The sequence below is a fragment of the Bos indicus x Bos taurus genome, chromosome 27 (assembly GCF_003369695.1).
Source record: "Bos indicus x Bos taurus breed Angus x Brahman F1 hybrid chromosome 27, Bos_hybrid_MaternalHap_v2.0, whole genome shotgun sequence".
NCBI classification, from domain to species: domain Eukaryota; kingdom Metazoa; phylum Chordata; class Mammalia; order Artiodactyla; family Bovidae; genus Bos; species Bos indicus x Bos taurus.
Genome location: NC_040102.1, coordinates 26480807 through 26502287, shown reverse-complemented (window position 1 = coordinate 26502287; position 21481 = coordinate 26480807). Strand labels below are relative to the sequence as shown.

The 21481-nt window shown below is 38.5% G+C and overlaps 1 protein-coding gene across 2 annotated transcripts in view; it reads left to right on the top strand.

Moving 5' to 3' along the window:
- The window catches only part of TEX15 (testis expressed 15, meiosis and synapsis associated), an 81686-nt gene that overhangs the window by 7294 nt on the left and 52911 nt on the right, over positions 1-21481 (top strand). For both annotated transcript variants that reach the window (XM_027530059.1, XM_027530060.1), the window contains exon 2: positions 6459-6516. The gene's annotated coding sequence lies outside the window, so the exon portion shown is untranslated. The remainder of the gene's footprint in view (positions 1-6458; positions 6517-21481) is intronic.

The window sequence follows — 21481 nt, the reverse complement described above, 5'->3', positions numbered from 1 at the left end:
AATTTTAATCCCTGTGCTTTTCAACAATTCCCTGACTCCTCTTACAAATAATTTCCAGGCACTCATCTTCCACAGTCTGGTAACACAACTTACATATTTTACACTTTTCAGCAAAACATCTACTTTCTAGGACTTCAACTAAGCACTCATCTCTCTTCTTGTTTCTGCATAGAGGGGACAAGAAGTAACTTTAAGCAGGCAAGGTGGCAACTTTCTAGCTGTTGTCATTGACTTTTCACTGTGTTTACGATACAGTGTGTTTCAGTATCTTAGAGGAAGGCATTCTTTATATTTAATACTTGGAGTCACTAATAGTAACAGTTACTCCCAAGTTGTATTTATCTATAAATATTATAAAACAAGGTTGATATGGAGGATAAGGGTAAATAATCCAGTTAGGTAATCCAGGTTATTTTCCTTGTTATGCAGTAGCTTTCAAGTTATCATTTGCTAATTTACTCCCTAGTCGAATGATTCTGTTTGGGTCGAGCCAGTCAGAATTTGGCATTTGAGAAGATTGAAGGAAGGACTAAGGACTGGAGGATTGAGTTAGTGAAAGTCGGTCTGTTTTCTCACCTTTGTAGCCAGAATGACTTTGACCTCTTTGTGGAACTTGATCTATTTTTCTCAAAGCTTCTAGACTCTAAAGGGAAAGGAACCAGGGGACTCCTAAGCCTTGGGGACTACTTAACTTTAATTATTCTCCTGTTGAAAAGCAGCTGAACTGGAAGTGCTCTTTCCCCATAGCCCAGGCTCTTGGGATAGTCTTTAAAGCATGTAAATTACTTCTAACTTTACTCTCATTTGACTGCATATAATTAGGTAGATACAGGATTTTCCTTGGGCCCGAAGGGAGAGCCTGCCTCAAATTTTTAGAGAAGTCCATCCGTATAATACAGAATATTAAAACAAGATTTGGATTTCTGCATCACAATGATGGAAATATTTGAGGACCAGTTTTTGCTTCTACTTTAGGAAATCCCTCATATTGGAGATTTAGTGATCCAACATAGACAGCTGATCACAGTTTATCATGATAAAATTGCTTAAAAGGTAATCTCTTTCTTGCCTATTATCTTTGCCCTGAGGGCAACAGACTAAATCTGAGCAATAAATATAATTGAAATAAGTCTTGAGGAATGTACTGGTAATCCCTAGACTTTTCCTACGTGGAATGCCCACATTTTTTTGTGCCTGATCATCTAGATTGGGGGTTCTCAAAATGTGGTTCCTGGACCATCAGCATCACCTGGGTATTTATTAGAAGTAAAAAATTGGGGGCCTCAGAATACTGAGGTTGGAAACTCCAGAGATGGGACCTAGGAATCTGTTTTAATAAGCCCTCTAGGTGATTCTGATAAATGTTAAAAGTTTGAGAACCACTGATTCTAGATCATCTGGGATAAACCAAGGTTTTTTTTGCTTTGCTAGTCCATTGCTTTCAATCTATATACCTTATTACTCATGTGGGTATTACTGTCTAGGTGTACTCCAAGAATAGACAGCCTGTTATTAGTAATACACTGAATAGTACCCAGGATAGAATTGTTGGTGGATTTCAGAGTTCTTCTCTACTTCCTTGTCTTTCCTTCTTGGTGAGTGCCTGGAACAAAGTAGCTGCTTGTTAAATACTGGTTAAATGAATAATTGCCTCCCTTCCCTTCCCCCAAAACAAAACCACATTCTTATAAAATTTCTTTTGGATTCATCCTTTGCAGGAGCGTTAAGTCTGAAAGTGAGGTTCCCAGTTAAGAGCATTTCTTTCACCTAATAGTGATATCGGTTAAGAGACTGCTAACACTAAAAAGAAGAAAGAAAACAATGGTTCTTATGTAGCTGATTGGATGCTTTCCTCAGCATTATCTATCAGTAGATCTCAAATTTAGCTTAGATCAGAATCACCTGGAGAACTTGTCGAGTCACGGATTGCTGGGCCCAGCTCCAAGAGTTTCTGATTAATAGGTCTAGGATCCAGCCAGAAGGTTTTCATTGCCTGTAAATTTCCAGGTGATACTGACGCTGCTGGTCTCGGGACTGTAATTTGAGAACTGCTGCCTTTAGTTCTCCAAGATTAGAAATATAGGTCATTTCATGCATGTGAATATTAGTTCCTGGTGTTTGCGTAGCCAGTGATCTGTAATTGGAAAGTACATGTACTTGGCTAACAAACTTACTGAATAGTGTTTTTCCCCCAAAGGTGTTGTTAAGATCTTTTTTCTCAACACGAGACTTTGTTTTTTTCAGACTTCTTTAAAAACTGTTTTAAAACTCACCTGCTTAGATAATTGAACTTAATTGACTGAAATAGATTCTTTACCCAAATCTTGCCACACTGATCATTTCTCTACTTTTCATCTCAAGCTTGGTTGAGAGTTTAGCTACACTACTCCATGGTATTTCTCGTTGGCATCCATTTGGTTTGGCCCAGCAGCCTGCAGTGACCTTAAACTGACACTCGCCCGCTCAAGCAAGTGCATACCCTGCATAGTGACACTCAGGAACATGCGGGTTTCTGACAGGACTGCTAGTCAGCTGTGCCCTCTCCCTCCCACTGCCTTGCCCTTCTGTGCCCATGTGGCTTACCAAAACCTGGTCATTTGGTTTCAGTTTATCAGTATAGGCTTAACCCAGGAAGCCCAAAGCACTTCAGTTCAGTTCAGTTCAGTCGCTCAGTCTTGTCCAACTCTCTCTGACCCCATGAACCGCAGCACACCAGGCCTCCCTGTCCATCACCAACTCCCGGAGTCCACCCAAACCTATTCCATTGAGTCGGTGATGCCATCCAGCCATCTCATCCTCTGTCGTCCCCTTCTCCTCCTGTCCTCAGTCTTTGGCAGCATCAGGGTCTTCTCCAATGAGTCAGCTCTCCGCGCTTCACACAGACACTAAGAAAGGCTTGTGCCTCAGGTCTTGTCTCTGCTCTCTGCCTTGACCTCCCCTTGTGGTTCCTTAAGGCTTGTCAAGTACTTCCTCTAGGACTTGTGAAGAATGAACTAACTTCTTTCTTTCATTTCCTCTTGTGATCTGTTGTTGAACCTTGGCTTACCACCCAGCTCCCTGTGCTCCACTTAATGTGTTAATGTGACAAATTCATAACACACTTATTAATTTTCCAGTGTAATTTTATACCCAAACATGTGTTGGTTGTTTATATTCTGGAGTTCATATTTATTTTTCTGTTTTCTGTTCTCTAATACAACTTCCCAAAGAATGGGAAAGTTGACATTTCTTTCATTTGGATTTTTTCCCACAGCTAAACACAATTTTCTAGTATTATAGCATCTCCTGAAATAGATTAAAATGAGGTGAAACTGAGCCTTTTTCCCCAAATCTTTTATAAGATATTTTTGTCTTGCTAAATTGTTCTAAAGAAAAAATCTCAAAAGAGCTCAGTGAATACAGAATTCTTAAGTTCATTGTTATTGGTTGTTTTTTGTTTGCTTGTTTGTTTTTTGTTTGTATGTATATAGGCTCTCAGTTCCCCAACCAGGAGTTGAACTCAGGCCCTCAGCAATGAGACCTGAGTCCTCACCTTGGACCTCCGGGGAATCTCAAGAATTAAGTTTAATAGAGACCTTAGTTAGGTGTTTTAGCCATACCCATTCAAATCAAATACATACATTCTCTGCAGATTCAAGTCAGAGTTTCTATACTAGATAGCTTGTAGTAGAGAAAAAAAGTCTTGAAGACACTTCTGTTAATAGTTTTTCTCTTAATAGACTGTCTCCCATGAATTTGTGGAAAGGCTTACCAGATCCCTACCATCTTTGTAAAAACCTGTGGTTGATGTTGCTCTGTAATTTCACTGTCTCCATACCAGTATTTTCTTGTTCCAGGGGTTTGTTTGCCACTCTTTTACCCTTCCAGAAAGCCTGGGACAACTCTGTGCAAAAATCATTATGTTAACATCCTTCCTTAAACAACTTTCATGATCAAATTAAAAGAAAATTGGAAATGTTTACTTCCTCATACATATGTACTTTTTAGACATGCCAGTCATATTAATTTACAAGTTTGCTTCAGCTTCTTACTGTTCTACTGACTTAACAATTATATTTTAACTTACTGTAATTACAGTAGGTAAACATATGCTACTAATCATTAACTCCAAAATGCACATATCCATATAAGTATTACTAAACATTTCATACCATTTTGTATATTCTTATGTGACTGCCAGCTCACACTATAGGATAAACCATCACTATCAGATTGCTCGGAATTTCTATTACCTAGATTATTTAGCATTTCATTTTACGCACCAGACTCTCATCCTTATTGCCTTGATACTTCATGACTACTCAAGGGCTTCCTAGATAGCTGAAATGGTAAGAATCTGCCTGCAGTGTGGGAGACCTGAGTTTGATCCCTGGGTTAAGAAGATCCCCTGGAGCAGGGAATGGCAACCCACTCCACTATTCTTGCCTGGAGAATTCCATGGACAGAGGAGCCTGGCGAACTATAGTCTATGGGGTCACAAAGAGTCGGTTGGACATGACTGAGCGACTAACACTTTAACTTTCCTGATTACGCTTACCCTTGATTATTTGTATTCTCTCCTTTTGTTTGGGCTTCCCTTGTGGTTCAGTTGGTAAAGAATCCGCCCGAAATGCGGGAGACCTGGGTTGAATCCCTGGGTTGGGAAGATCCCCTGGAGAAGGGAATGGCTACCCACTCCAGTATTCTGGCTTGGAGAATTCCAAGGACTGTACAGTCCATAGGGTCACAAAGAGTCAAACACAACTGAGCGACTTTTGCTTTCACCTTTTCTTTATTTGGGTCTCTTGGGCAGTGACACTTAATTAAAGCAATTGGGTGAAACATAGGCAATAAATTCAGTAAAGGGTAAAATTTTCTGTTTATATACTGAGTTTTAAAATGTGTAGTAATGGGGAATTCCCTGGTGGTCCAGTGGTTAGGACTTGGCATTTCCACAGCAATGGACCTGGGTTTGATCCCTGGTTGGGAAACTAAGATCCCACAAACCACATATTGCAGCCAAAAAAAATTAAAGTGTGTGGTCATGATTTTTTCAAAAAGGGATCTATGGTGTCTGTTTTAAATACATTTTTATATTCTTGAATGTTTAATTTGGTGAAAGAAAAAAATGTAGATTTTAAAGTTAGTCAAAAATTTTGCTGGATGTTTTCACCATGGAAAGATACCATATCTTAGAGAGGGCTTCCCTAGTGGCTCAGTTGGTAAAGAATATGCCAGCAGTTCATGAGACCCAGGTTCAATCTCTGGATCAGGAACATCCCTTGGAGAAGAGAATGGCAACCCATTAGAGAATATGTAGCATGGACCCATACTAATGTATGGATTAGTGATGTGTAGCTACTACCATTTCAGTTCAGTTCAGTTGCTCAGTCGTGTCAGACTCTTTGCGACCCCATGAATCACAGCACACCAAGCCCCCCTGTCCATCACCATCTCCCGGAGTTCACTCAAACTCACTTCCATCGAGTCGGTGATGCCATCCAGCCATCTCATCCTCTGTCGTCCCCTTTTCCTCCTGCTCCCGATCCCTCCCAGCATCAGAGTCTTTTCCAGTGAGTCAATTCTTTGCATGAGGTGGCCAAAGGACTGGAGTTTCAGCTTTAGCATCATTCCTTCCAAAGAACACCCAGGGCTGATCTCCTTTAGAATGGACTGGTTGGATCTCCTTGTAGTCCAAGGGACTCTTAAGAGTCTTCTCCAACACCACAGTTCAAAAGCATCAATTCTTCAGCACTCAGCTTTCTTTATGGTCCAACTCTCACATCCATACATGACTACTGGAAAAACCATAGCCTTGACTAGACGGACCTTTGTTGGCAAAGTAATGTCTCTGCTTTTCAATATGCTATCTAATCAGTAGTATTATCCTGAAATCCAAGCATAAGTTGGTATTTCATAGTAAGGGCATAAATAGTATTATCTTGAAATTAGGATTTAAATGCCTCTAGAAAGAAATTTAAGAACTGGTTGAGATAATGTAGTAGTTTAGAATCCAGACATCAAGCCTGGACTTGAAAACCAACTTCACAGTTGGGTAACCTTAGGCAAGTATTTTAACTTTCTGAGTGTCTGTTTTCTCAGCAGGAAAATGGGAATAATACTACAACCAGTGGAAATTGCATGAGATACTGTATCTAAAATACCTACACAGAGCACAGCGTGTATCACAACTGTTCACAGTGACTGTTAACTACAGTTGTGACATAAAACTATCTATGTTATTTAGTGTTTTGTGCTGTTTGTAAAAATCCAAGGGCCAGCTCATCTGTTGTCGCAGTGTCGTTTTCCCTACTAGGTGGCTGGTGGTGAGATGATTCTGAAAAGCAGGTGAGAATGTACTGAAGGGCAGAGAGAGACTTAGTGGGGAAAGACGAACGAGGGAGGAGAAGAGGCTGCAAGGGTCTCAGAGAGAAGACACTGAGACATGCAGAACATCAACCCCTCTTCTCCCCAAACAGGAGTGAAAGGCAAGCAGAAACCAGAAGGAAAAAAGTGAATGAAGAGGACAATGAAGAGGTGAGTCTGGAAGGAGTTTATGACTGTAGTTCTCTACATATTTCTGCCTTTTTTTTTTTTTGTAGATACCCCTTTGTCATTTTTCATGTATGAACTGAGTCTCAATCATAACCATATGATGGTAAATTCCATTAAAGAGTGATAAGTGTTTCAAATAACGGCTTCACTACTGCTATTACTTTTAATACTGTATCTACTTTTTTGAACCCACTTGGGTAATTGGCAATAAAAAAAGATACCTGAAGTTGGAATATGTTAAAGTTTATACGCATTTATCTTTTGCAGTAAATATTTATTGGGTACTTATTTTGTAAGGAACTATGGTTGGTGCTAGAGATAGAAAAATGGGTAAATTGTAGTTCAGTGGAGAAGACTGGCCCATACAAAAATGACTTTAATTAGCAAAGATATACATTTTTTAATAAGTTGGAAAGTGAGGTCAGTATGCAAATATCACTTGGAAGATTTGTGGTATTCAAGGTTTGGAACTGTCTTTTGAATCAGAACATAAGCAGAATAAGAAATTTAGTTCTTTTGCATCCAGATTTTTTCTATTTTTACATATTTTTAATCAAAAATGGTATTGCCACATTTCATCACCCACATATTAATCCGATGGGGTTTAAGTGATATTTAGTTGATTCTAAAAACAAAACATCTCAGATGATGGAAATTGAACCAACTGTTCACATTTAAAAACTAAAAAAGTGCCATAGTCATAGACGGAAGTACTCGAGGCAAATAAATTTTCTAAGTCACTTGAAAGTTAGAGGAGGGCTCAGGGATGTTTAACTTACAAAGCTATCAAACTTTTATGGCTTTGGCTTGCATACAGTGTACAATTTCCTGCATATATATGGAACTACAGGGAAGATGAAATTAAGTGGTAGAAAGGCACAGTTTATAATACAGCCTTAACCCTTCCTGAAGCACAGAGGAGAACAGTAAAGCTTAGGAACAGATATGTAGTGAGTCGCAGGATTGGGACAAGAAATCCTTGTCTGCTGATCTCTTGTTTCATGCTCAGTTGCTCAGCTGTGTCTGACTCTTTGCTCCCCATGAACTGTAGCCCTCCAGGCTCCTCTGTCCATGGGATTTTCCAGGCAGGAATACTGGACTGGTTAGCCATTCCCTTCTCCAGGGGATCTTCCCAACCCAGGGATCAAACCCGCGTCTCCTGCATTTCCTGCATTGGCAGGCGAATTGTTTACCACTGAGCCATCGGGGAAGCCCTCAGTCTCTTGTATATTATATCATAAATACTGATGAAAAAAAATTATTTTTCAAACCAGTTTCATAAGATGTAGAAGGAAAGTGAACAGTTGGATTAAATCACGAGAATATAAGCTGTCTAGCCAGGTTACCCTCAGCTTTCTGTAACTGGGGCTGGCAATTTAGATTTTTTCCTCATATTTTAACTGGTCAGTGATTAGTTCTGGACTTTTTTTGCGTTGGGAAAAAATTACTTTTTCAATCCTGGTAAAGTCTTCAAAACAAATCTGAGAGCTTCTCTCAGATTTTTACCTGTTAACATTCTATGTTTATTAAGGTCACTCCAAAGTAATAAGATTTTATTCTCTAAATAGTTCAAGATAGTAATGTTTTACTGTACATTTCTAGAAGTTTAAAGATATAGTGTGTTCTAATGTCTGATACTTTATTTTGATAACAGCGTGCTTCCTGGGGGAAGTGGCTGATACGGGCACTGGTTTCAGAAGTACACAATTCTGTTTGTCTAAATCTTTTAAACCTAGTAAAGCAAGTGTCAGACAAGCAGAGCTGGGTCAAACAAGCAGAGCTATTCTCTTGGGAGTTTTTGGCTATTTTTTTTTAAATCATCCTTGTTATTTTCTCCAGTGAGTACAGGTAGCTACTGGAATTACTGTGTAGTTGTTTTAAGCTTGTCTAGCTTTAGAATAATGCCCTCTGGGGAAATAGGACTCAACAGATGGCCCCTGTTCTCCAAAAGGATTTGGTGATCTCCACATGGTGCCCTTTCTGAAAGATTGAGATTTGGCAGTGACAAAGTAAATATGATGAGTGGAAAGAAATGAGAAGATGGTCCTAATGGCCATTTTTAAGAAAATTAAAAGCAAAATAAAACTATTCTTGAACTTCCTTTGCTATTTTATTTCCAATTTGGGGATAACTTTATATGAAGAGAATGGAGATGTTATAGAAAACATTTTTGACTCCATAACTTCCACCTTCCCAGGTGGTGCTAGTGGTATAGAACCTGCTTGTCAGTGCAGGAGAATTTAGAGACACAGGTTCAGTCCCTGGGTTGGAAAGATCCCCTGGAGGAGGGCACGGCAACCCACTCCAGTATTCTTCCCTGGGGAATCCCATGGACAGAGGAGCCTGGTGGGCTACAGTCCACAGGGTCACAAAGAGTTGGATATGACTGAGCGACTTAGCACACCTTCTGTGTACAAGACTGAGGGGCAGTTTAACAAAACACAACAACTTTATGATGAACATTCTGCATTTAGGCATTTCAGATGTCCTGCTCTCCTCCCAAGCTCTAAGTCACCCATTGCTAAACCTCAGGTTGAAGAAGAACTCAAGAGAGAATTAAAAATAGAACTTTCTAAGTTACTACAGTGAAATTGAGCTTTCTTGAAATACATGTGTTCACAAGGTGTTGACTTTAAACCTTTTTTTGGCCAGTATGCTTCCCTGGTGGCTCAGACGGTAAAGCGTCTGCCTGCAGTGCGGGAGACCCAGGTTCGATTCCTGGATCAGGAAGATCCCCTGGAGAAGGAAATGGCAATCCACTCCAGCACTCTTGCCTGGAAAATCCCATGGACGGAGGAGCCTGGTAGGCTACAGTCCATGGGGTTGCAAAGAGTCGGACATGACTGAGCAACTTCCCTTTCACTTTCATAGTTATTTTTAATATCCAGAGTTTATAATTCAAGGGCCAGAGCCCAGAGCTTTCTCTTAAACTCAAACTATTCACCAAACCAATTATTCCTCTATCCTGACAGCCTAGAAATTAAAACATGCATTTGTAACTTAAGTCTGAAGTTAATCAGTATGTTTATCCTTCTATGTAATGTAAGACTAAAGAACATTCTTAACTCTATCCCTCTGAACTTAATATGTTAGAAAATAAAATACAAAAGTAGACCATGGAAAGGAAATTTCCAGTAACTCAAGGTATAATTAGTGTTTAACTTTTGTTACATTATCTGCCAGTTTTTTTTTCCTTGCTGAATTTACATTGTGACCAATGGTATTTCCATCTAATAGAAACAAGCCAGTCCTGCTTAAAGTGTCCCAGATGGTCTCCTTATGCATTCTTTTTAATGAAGAATTGTGTGACAACCCAGACCTTGAGTTTAAAGTAACACATTTACGTTGAAAAGCTGTTACTGTTACTGTAGTTCTTATAGTGGGCAGGTTGGAATATGGCAAGAAGAGTTCCTTTCCAGGTAAATTGTAGTAAGAAAAGATTTTTTAAACTTTGTTCATGCTTCTTTGTCTAATCCCTGTTTCTTCAAGATTTTGTTACTTAAATAAATGCACTTAGCGGTGGACACTTTTCTTTCACGTCCTAGCTTATAGTTGCTATTCTTTTAGCCTTAATTTTCTTTCATATAAAAAATATTACTATTTTCTATTTAGCATTAAGTGAACTAGACAATTCCAAAAGACAAACATTGCTTATAAAGAATGTCAAGTGTATTCCAAAAACTAAATGATACATATAGCCAAATAGCAAAAGGACCTGGAACATTTATATAACAATAACAATCACCACCACAACAAAAACAAACTTTCCCCCATAATCTCAGGATGTTACCTGGATCTGTGATAACTCCTTGACATATATAAACCAAAATTCATGTTTTTTCATCAAAGTGAATACTCTTCTTCTTTCTGAAAGATGTTATACTTTTCTTCCTAGATACTCTGATTCTTATCAAAGTTGTCACCATATTTAATGGCATAACCTTATATCTTATTTTTTAATTGAAATATAATTGATTTATAGTATTGTGTACAGCAATAGTACATAGGTCTACAGCATAGTGATTGAGTGTTTTTGCAGGTTATATTCCATAATATGTTATTACAAGTTAATGGGTATAATTTCCTGTGCTATACATTTTATCCTTGTTGCTTATCTGTCTTTATATGTCAGTTCAGTTCAGTTGCTCAGTTGTGTTCAACTCTTTGCAACCCCATGGACTGCAGCGTGCCAGGCCTCCCTGTCCATCGCCAACTCCCAGAGTTTACACAAACTCATGTCCATTGAGTTTGTGATGCCATCCAACCATCTCATCCTCTGTCGTCCCTGTCTCTTGCCTTCAATCTTTCCCAGTGTCAGGGTCTTTTCAAATGGGTCAGTTCTTCGCATCAGGTGGCCAAAGGATTGGAGTTTCAGCTTCAGCATCAATCCTTCCAATAAATATTCAGGACTGCTTTCCTTTAGGATGGACTGGTTGGATCTCCTTTCAGTCCAAGAGACTGTCAAGAGTCTTCTCCAACACCACAGTTCAAAAGCATCAATTTTTCGGAGCTCAGCTTTCTTTATAGTCCAACTCTCACATCCATACATGACTACTGGAAAAAACATACCTTTGACTAGATGGGCCTTTGTCATTTAAGTAGTGTCTCTGCTTTTTAATATGCTATCTAGGTTAGTCATAGCTTTTCTTCCAAGGAACAAACGTCTTTAATTTTCAAGGCTGCAGTCACCATCTGCAGTGATTTTGGAGCCCAAGAAAATAGTCTGTCACTGTTTCCACTGTTTCCCCGTCTATTTGCCATGAAGTGATGGGACTGGATACCATGATCTTAGTTTTCTGAATGTTGAGCTTTAAGCCAACTTTTTCACTCTCCTCTTGCACTTTCATCAAGAGGCTCTTTAGTTCTTCTTCACTTTCTGCCATAAGAGTGATGTCACCTGCATATCTGAGGTTATTGATATTTCTCCTGGAAGTGTTGAGTCCAGCTTGTGCTTTGTCCAGCCCAGCGTTTCTCATGATGTACTCTGCATGTAAGTTAAATAAGCAGGGTGACAATATACAGCCTTGATGTACTCCTTTCCCTGCTTGGAACCAGTCTGTTCTTCCGTGTCCAGTTCTAACTGTTGCTTCCTGACCTGCATACAGATTTCTCAAGAGGCACGTCAGGTGGTCTGGTATGCCCATCTCTTTCAGAATTTTCCACAGTTTATTGTGATCCACACAGTCAAAGGCTTTGGCATAGTCACTAAAGCAGAAGTAGATATTTTTTCTGGAACTCTCTTGCTTTTTTGATGATCCAGCAGATGTTGGCAATTTGATCTCTGGTTCCCCTGCCTTTTCTAAATCCAGCTTGAACATCTGGAAGTTCACGGTTCATGTACTGTTGAAGCCTGCCTTGGAGAATGTTGAGCATTACATTGCTAACGTGTGAGATGAGAGCAATTGTGTGGTAGTTTGAGCATTCTTTGGCATTGCCTTTCTTTGGGATTGGAATGAAAGCTCACCTTTTCCAGTCCTGTGGCCACTGCTGAGTTTTTCAAATTTGCTGGCATATTGAGTGCAGCACTTTCACAGCATCATCTTTTAGGATTTGAATACCTAAGCTGGAATTCTGTCACCTCCATGAGCTTTGCTCATAGTGATGCTTCCTGTGGCCCACTTGAGTTCGCATTCCAGGATGTCTGGCTCTAGGTTGGTAATCACACCATTGTGATTATCTGGGTCATAAAGATCTTTTTCATATAGTTCTTCTGTGTATTCTTGCCACCTCTTCTTAATATCTTCTGCTTCTGTTAGGTCCATACCGTTTCTGTCCTTTATTGTGCCCAACTTTGCATTAAATGATCCCTTGGTATCTCTAATTTTCTTGAAGAGATCTCTAGTCTTTCCCATTCTGTTGTTTTCCTCTATTTCTTTGCATTGATTGCTGAGGAAGGCTTTCTTAACTCTCCTTGCTATTCTTTGGAACTCTGCATTCAAATGGGTATGTCTTTCCTTTTCTCCTTTGCCTTTCACTTCTCTTCTATTCATAGGTATTTGTACGGCCTCCTCAGATAATCATTTTGCCTTTTTGCATTTCTTTTTCTTGGGGATGGTCTTGATCTCTTCCTCCTGTACAGTATCATGAACCTCTGTCCATAGTTCATCAGACACTCTATCAGATCTAATCCCTTTAACCTATTTGTCACTTCCACTGTATAATGGTAAGGGATTTGATTTAGGTCCTACCTGAATAGTCTAGTGGTTTTCCTTACTTTCTTCTTTTTAAGTCTGAATTTGGCAGTAAGGAGTTCATGGTCTGAGCCACAGTCAGCTCCTGGTCTTGTTTTTACTGACTGTATAGAGCTTCTCCATCTTTGGCTGCAAAGAATATAATCAATATGATTTTGGTATTGGCCATCTGGTGATGTCCATGTGTAGAGTCTTCTCTTGTGGTGTTGGAGGAGGGTGTTTGCTATGACCAGTGCGTTCTCTTGGCAAAGCTCTGTTAGCCTTTACCCTGCTTCATTCTGTAGTCCAAGGCCAAATTTGCCTGTTACTCTAGGTATTTCTTGACTCCCTACTTTTGCATTCCAGTCCCCTAAGATGGTAAGGACATCTTTTTTGTGTGTTAGTTCTAGAAGGTCTTGTAGGTCTTCATAGAACTGTTCAACTTCAGCTTCTTCACCGTTACTGGTTGGGGCATAGACTTGGATTACTGTGATATTGAATGGTTTGCCTTGGAAATGAACAGAGATCATTCTGTTGTTTTTGAGATTGCATCCAAGTACTGCATTTCGGATTCTTCTGTTGCATTTCACACTCGTTTGTTGACTATGATGGCTACTCCATTTCTTCTAAGGGATTCTGACCCACAGTAGTAGATACAGTGGTCATCTGAGTTAAATTCACTCATTCCAGTCCATTTTAGTTCGCTGATTCCTAAAATGTCAGTGTTCACTCTTGCCATCTCCTGTTTGACCACTTCCAATTTGCCTTAATTCCTGGACCTAACAGTCCAGGTTCCTATGCAGTACTGCTCTTTACAGCGTTGGACTTGCTTCCATCACCAGTCACATCCACAACTGGGTGTTGTTTTCGCTTTGGCTCTGTCTCTTCATTCTTTCTGGAGCTGTTTCTCCACTGATCTCCAGTAGCATATTGGGCACCTACCTCCAGTAGCATATTGGGAAGTTCATTTTTCAGTGTCCTCTTTTTGCCTTTTTACCCCACACTGTTGATGGGGTTCTCAAGGCCAGAGCACTGGAGTGGTTTGCCGTTCCCTTTTCTGTGTAGTAGTTTGTGAATCCCATAACCCTAATTTCCCCTTCTCCTTTCCCTCCCCCTTTCCCTTTCCCCTTTGGTAACCACAGGTTTGCTTTCTCTATCTGTGAGTCTTGTTTCTGTTTTGTATATACATTCATCTGTATTTTTATCAAAATATGAGCTATAGACATTTCTTAACTTTTGTTTGTAATCAAATTAATGATTATTTACAAAGTCACAGGACTGAAGGTGTATACTGAAAAGCAGTCGTCCCTTGCCCAAGTCTCTTCTGTTGCTAGTTTTACTTCCTAAGGGCTGCCAGCTTCGACTCTCAGAGTTACTCTCCTGGCCCTTCTCCACACTTAGAGATAACATGGGTTTAGTAGTATTTCTTGACTTAATCAGTTACAGAAATTATCTATTGATAATTGGAATCATGCTTTAATCTTTGTAACTTGATTTGACATGTTGTTTCTATGACTGTGGTTCATTCCTTTTCACTCGTGTTGTTATTTCCTTGTATATATACTGCAACATGTTTGTCTGCTGGTTGATGATAAGACATTTTAGTTGTTCAGTGACAGTGCCGCTTTGAACATTCCTCTACTTGCCTCTAGGTAGACATATGCAAGAGCTTCTCTAGGGCAATTGTTCTCAGAGATTTTGGTTAGAATCTGCTAACATAATTAATACCATAGATTCCCTACTGATTTGAAATATCAACATTAACATCTTCAAAGTCATAGGATTTTTTGGACTTTTTCCTGACCATAGTGTCCATTGTTTATTTTTGAGTCAGTGGCACAGTTTCAAGTTGCCTATTATTCATCATCCCCTTTCTTATTAATAGAACCTGGATTTAATTGAGTAGTTGTGTACCAAGCTAATTATAATTGCTATAACTATTAACTAAATTTTAATATTCAGTAGTGCCATTTTTTGGGAGAAGGCAATGGCACCACACTCTAGTACTCTTGTCTGGAAAATCCCATGGACGGAGGAGCCTGGTGGGCTGCAGTCCATGGGGTCGTGAAGAGTCAGACACGACTGAGTGACTTCACTTTCCCTTTTCACTTTCATGCATTGGAGAAGGAAATGGCAACCCACTCCAGTGTTCTCGCCTGGAGAATCCCAGGGACGGGGGAGCCTGGTGGGCTGCCGTCTATGGTGTCGCACAGAGTCGGACACGACTGAAGTGACTTAGCAGCAGCAGTGTCATTTTTCCTCCTCCAATCATTTCTCGGAATTTCCTTGATCATTCTGTTTTTTCTTCCATGTAGCCGTTAGTATTATTTTTGTCACCTTGAAGGTTGAATCCACTTTAAGACTGAATCAACTTTAAAGGCTTAATACGAGAAGATTTTTGTCTATTCAATATAATAAGTATTCCTTCTCAAAAATAAAGTGTGAGGATATTCTCCTTTTAAGCAAAAATTTTATAACCCTCAAGTCTTTTTTTTACAAGTCTTCATATCAGCCCAGGCCATTTTTAAATTTATTTTTAGATATATATTTTTTTGTATCTATAGAGAGGGAATGAAGGGAGTCTTCACTTAGAGTGAAGAAAGTCTTCCAGTTTTTTAGAGGATATACATTTATAAAGATAAGATTTAAAAGATAATAAAGGTAGAAACTGATAAATCTCCCTCCTCCCCATTCCTAAATCTTCTAGTGTTCCGTTCTCTACAGGCAGCTGTTTCTTGTGGATAACTCATGCACTTTAACAAGCACTCTTATAGTTCTGTTTTTATTATGGAAAAATGCAAACATATGCGAAAATAATAGAACTAACAGGTGCCTACCAAGGCTTCTGGATAGTTAATATGCAGGCATCAGTTTCACTGAACGTCAATTTGCCTAGTTGTTGAGTGCATTCAGTCTGATGTCAGACTGCCCGAGTTTGAATTCCAGATTCAACACTTTCTAGCTTTGTGTCCTGGGGAACATAATTTAACTTCCCTGGACTTCTTTTTCTAATTAAAAAAAAAAAAAAAAAAGGATATCTCATAGGGATATAATGAGGATTAAATGGATCAGTCTGTATCTAAAGCACTAGTAAGTGCTTATGTTATTGTTGTCAACACCGTTTAAAACATTAGCAGTGAATAAAATGTAAATTTGAAAAATCCATTGTATACCATGTAGTGATTTAAAAATCATAAAGTACCTTGGAATAAATTCTTTAAAACATGATTGCTGTGGCTAGGACTTCCAAAACTGTGTTGAATAAAAATGGCCAGAGTGGGCATTCTTGTCTTGTTCCTGATCTTAGAGGGAGTGCTTTCAGCTTTTCACTGTTGAGTGTGATGTTCGTGGTCTTGGTGTGGTTCTGTGTTTTAAGTCTTTAGCTGTAGCAGATCTTTTCTAGTAGGTCCCAGTCTTTTTTCATTACTGGTTATTCTGCAGATAGTTGTAATTTTGGTGTGCTTGTGAGAGGAGGTGAGCCCAGGGTCTTTTTACTCTACCATCTTCAGCACTTCTTTCTTAAAGTTAATCAAAAGTGAAAAAGTACCAATGTAAAGGAAAATCTATAATTTTGACTGCATTAAAATTAGATCTTTTTGTTTAAAGAAGTGTAACCACAAGTTTTAAAAACATGGGAGAAATTATTTGCAACAAGTATACTTGGTCAAGAGTTAGTCTCTCTTTTCTTACAAATACATTGAATAGAATAAACAGCTTTACAGAAAAGTGAGAAAAAACTTAAACAGGCATTTCACAAAGGTTTTCATCAAATGACCAATAAATATACCCAGGAGATGACTGATGTCATCAAAAACCAGACTAGTGCAAACTAAGCACCGTGAGATATGTGCATCATATTGGCAAGAATTAAAGTTTGCCAATATGAAGTGTCAGTTAGGGTATTGAGCAACTGGAACGTATATGCTTCTGGTGATAATATGAAAATCCAGTATACTAACAGACTGAGAAGTTCAGTTCAGTCACTCAGTCGTGTCTGACTCTTTGCGACCCCATGGACTGCAGCATGCCAGGCTTCCCTGTCCATCACCAACTCCCAGAGCTTGGTCAGACTCATGTCCATCAAGTCGGTGATACCGTGCAACCATCTCATCCATAGACTACACAAAAATTAAAGTTTTTCTATGGGAGGAAAATGCTGTCAACAAAACTAAAAGACAAAAATGTCGCAACACTGATGACAGACAAAAGTTAATTTCTGTGAATATAGAGTCCTTACAAATCATTAACTAAAAGACCATTTTAGCTGAAAAGCAACAGAAAAAGATTGGAACAAGTGATTCAGAGAATAAACAGGATGACTCAATCTCACTAATAATGAAAGAAATGCTAATTAAAACTACTGAGTATTATTTTTATTATTTACAAAGATTAGTTTGGCAAAATACTAAAAGAAAATTTAAGAGAATATTTTTAAATGTATCTTATACAAGTAAAACTTAAAACAAAATAAAGGCCAGGTTAAAGACAGGTGAGTTGCTAAGAGACTAAGAAAACACCCCTGAGCAGTAGCTGTAAAATCAGGATTATGAAGTCACAAAAGTCAGGGCATTATTTCAAGCCAGGCTTTTATTTCAAGCAGAGACTGGTCACCAGTTTCACAGGTAGAGGGGCCAAGTAAGCTGTGAATCAGAAACGTACTATGTGAATGAGAGACTGATGTAGAAACCATTGGTGACTGAAGACTGCTGTTTAGGTAGAGTAATGGAGGTAGAAATAGAAGTAAATTGCGGAGGAAGTAGGAAGTGATCTCAGTTCAGTTCAGTTGCTCAGTCGTGTCCGACTCTTTGTGACCCCCATGGTGATCTAGAGAGGGGCAAATCTGACCCTGGCGGGTTTTGTCTGTTTTGCTTTTTTACTTGATCAGCTATGAACCTGTTAAATATGGGGGTAGATACAGAGAAGCAAAGTGGGTGGGAATGAAATTCAGGATACAGTGGAAAGATAATTGAAACAATGGGAATGTAGGAGAAAAAGCCCTAAAATGGAAATTATAAAGTCTAGTTTTTATCATTCTGATTCTTTGATACTTAGTTGTTTCATTTACAACAGGGGTTGGCAAACGTTTTCTGTAAAGGGCTAGATGGTAAATATTTTAGTCTTTGTGTGCCAAGGGTCTCATGTTAACTCAACCCTGCTGTTCTAGTCGGAGAAGGCAATGGCAACCCGCTCCAGTACTCTTGCCTGGACAATCCCATGGACAGAGGAGCCCGGTAGGCTGCGGTCCATGGGGTCGCTAACTGTTGAACACGACTGAGCGTCTTCACTTTCACTTTTCATTTTCACGAATTGGAGAAGGAAATGGCAACTCGCTCCAGTGTTCTTGCCTGGAGAATCCCGTGGACAGAGGAGCCTGGTGGGCTGCCGTCTATGGGGTCGCACAGAGTCGGACACGGCTGAAGCGACTTAGTAGCAGCAGCAGCTGTTCTAGTAGGAAAGCAGCCATAGACTATAAGAGTGGCTATATTCCAGTAAAACTTCCTACAGATCCTGAAATTTGAATTTCATATAATTTTTCAAGTGACATGAAATAACTATCCTTGATTTTTTTTTTAACTGTTTAGCTGTAAGCTCTACAAAAACTAGTAATGGGCTGGATTGAATGCACAGGCTATAGTTTACCAACCCCTGGTCTATAAAATGAAAAGTTTTATAAAACATTTCATCTTGGCATCATATTGTCCTAGCTGGGGGATTCTTGACTTAATCTCATTAAATGTGTATGTAGTTTATCATGTATAGATCTGATTGAACCCTTTATCAGAATTCTTACTTTCAACTATTTAGAACTCTGCTGAAGAATTTAGAATTTATGTGTTTGTGACTCAAGTTCCAAGACTATTTATTCATCATTTATTTACTCATTGGATACTCTTTCCTGAGATTACTGGAAAAGGGATGATCTTTGCTATATCTGCATATCACCATTACAATAATATCTTTAATGTTTTATAATAGACTTCTTGTTTAGTTAAGCATACTTGGGGGTGGAAAGTAAGTAGAAAATCGGTATTACTTGTAAAAATCAAAAAGATAATTGTAAAAATTAGATGGAACAGTGTCATTTGCCAGAAGATCCTGAAATTGAGACATTGTTTCTTTTTGTTAAAAAGAGATTAGCAAACTTTTAGAGATGTTAAAAGTAAGTTAGCAAGCTAATGTGAAAGTTTGAAAGAGAACTGAAAAAAACTTTCTAACTGAATGCTTCATGTATTACTCATCTTTAATTGCTTTATACTAGGAAACCTTTTCATAACTGATAGCACTTGAGTCTTATTAAGAAACTCTAGGGACTTCCCTGGAGAAGGCAATGGCACCCCACTCCAGTACTCTTGCCTGGAAAATCCCATAGATGGAAGAGCCTGGTAGGCTGCAGTCCATGGGGTCGCTGAGGGTCGGACACGACTGAGCGACTTCCCTTTCACTTTTCACTTTCATGCATTAGAGAAGGAAATGGCAACCCACTCCAATGTTCTTGCCTGGAGAATCCCAGGGATGGGGGAGCCTGGTGGGCTGCTGTCTATGGGGTCGCACAGAGTCGGACACGACTGAAGAGACTTAGCAGCAGCAGGGACTTCCCTGGTGGTCCTGTGACTAAGACTCTGAGCTCCCAATACAGTGGGCCTGGGTTCGATCCCTGGTCAGGGAACTAGATCCCACATGCTGCAACTAAGACCCAGCACTGCCAAGTAAATAAATAACTCTAAGGCTCTCTAGGTCATTCAATTGAAATACCAAGTTATGTTATTAAGGATTTTTGGATCGTAATCAGGTAGGAGACTTTGGAGGTCTGTGTAGTAATCTATAATTCATAACCAGTGGTCTGAAGTCCTTAATTTTTAATGATAGACTTAGGAAACTCGGCACAAATGTTCTTTTAAGAAAACTTTACAAGGCCTGTCTTTAGACTGTCTATTTGACATAGAAGGGATTTATTCCCTTGCCACTAAGTTGCCTCTGAAAAGTGTGTTAGGATTCATAATCCCAGCAGAGTCATGCACTACAAAGTATTCAGTAAAGTAAGTTTTCTAGAAAATTATTAGAGGAAATAAAGAAAGTTAGTTAATTGCAGATTGAGAATTAGAACCATTATCACTTGACTTTGAACCTTCTTTGCAATACTGCTTGATGAACTTTGTAACTTGGTTCCATATTATAGGCTTCAGGCTGTCACTTAACAGTTCATAGTATGCAGTTGTTTTGTACCAGCTTCTGCAACCATGTGAGGTATGGATACTGTTAGGCTCAGAGAAGTTAGACCTTTTGCCACACACAGCATATCTAATTAATGGTAGAACCAAAAATTGAACCACTGTGATTTTTTACCTGTTTTAAGTAAAATTCATTCTTAATCTGTGTTATTTGAGTCTAATCTTTCTCTTACAAGCCAAAAATCATTTTCTTTCACTCCAAGAAATTCTCAAGCTGTTTTCCTTTCCCCTTCAGCTTTTTAGTTCCTTTATACTGTTTACGTCTTATCTTCTGCCCTCATGAGCACCTCCAGGACATTGTTCAAAGGAAGCAGAGATAGTGGTATCCTTGTTTTATTCTAAATTTAAAAGGAGTGCATTTGATATTTACCAATTTGCTGTAAATTTTTGGCAAATAACTTATCAAGTTAATGAATGCTTTCTTAACTTTTTAAAATCACAAGTGAATTTTGAATTTGATTAGCTGATTTCATTTATTGAGATAATCACTTGATTTTTTTTCCTCCTTCAATAGGTTTATATTAGTAAATAAAACATACATATTAAATCTCTCTTGCATACTTGGATATACTTGGTTTGCTTATGATATATTAATATCATTATTTTTCTCTTTAGAATCAATTTGTAACTACTGATTCAACTTCATTTTAATGTGATAGGATAATGCATTATGTTAATTTCTTCTTGCAACTTTAGTAAATTAATTTTTTCCTAGAATTTATTGTTTTGTGTAATCTTTAAGTGTTTTGGCTTAAAGTTGTTCATAACATACACACCCTTAGGATCTGTATGAATAGACATTTTAGTTGTGGGGGAAGCTTTTTGGTTTTGGTTTCTTTGTTTGATCTTCAGTTCATTCATTCATTTTAGTATCTGTTAAGGACTTACCAAGTTCAATGTCCTGTGCATTAACTATTCTTAAAGTTTTTAGTGTTGATTTTTTTCTTTACTCTCACCCAGATAATCCAGGACCTTGTAGGACAGCCATAATATGAACCTGCTGGGTTCATACTTCCTGATTTTATTTTTACATATAGAAAAATAAACAATATATGTAAATACACAGATAATGATTATAGGACTGATGTGTATATTTCACAGTATAGTGTGATGTATCTTTGCATCTGTATGTAAAAATAAATAATATAAATGGATATAGGACTGTGATATATGAGTATGAAGAAGTTATAAATTTGTTATCACTTTAGTGGCTGATTTATTTGGGTTGAATTTAAAGATGTATTATTCTTACTTGAAAGGTTACCCTTGAAAACTTACTGGATACAACTTAATGAAGAAAGTTGAATACTGTTGTTCCCTGAATATTCATCTTTCATCAGACAGTTTTTAGCATACATTTTTTAGCCACTTTGTGGCTAAGTATTATCCCAAGCACTGAGGAACAAAATGAGTAAATCTCAGAAGTCTTTACTGTATAGTTAATTCCACTAGGAACACATTTTATAAGGAACCATACAGCTGAAATATTACCCATCTTAACGAAAATACGGTGTAACTGTAGTTAAAGAAAGTATTGTCACAGGATGA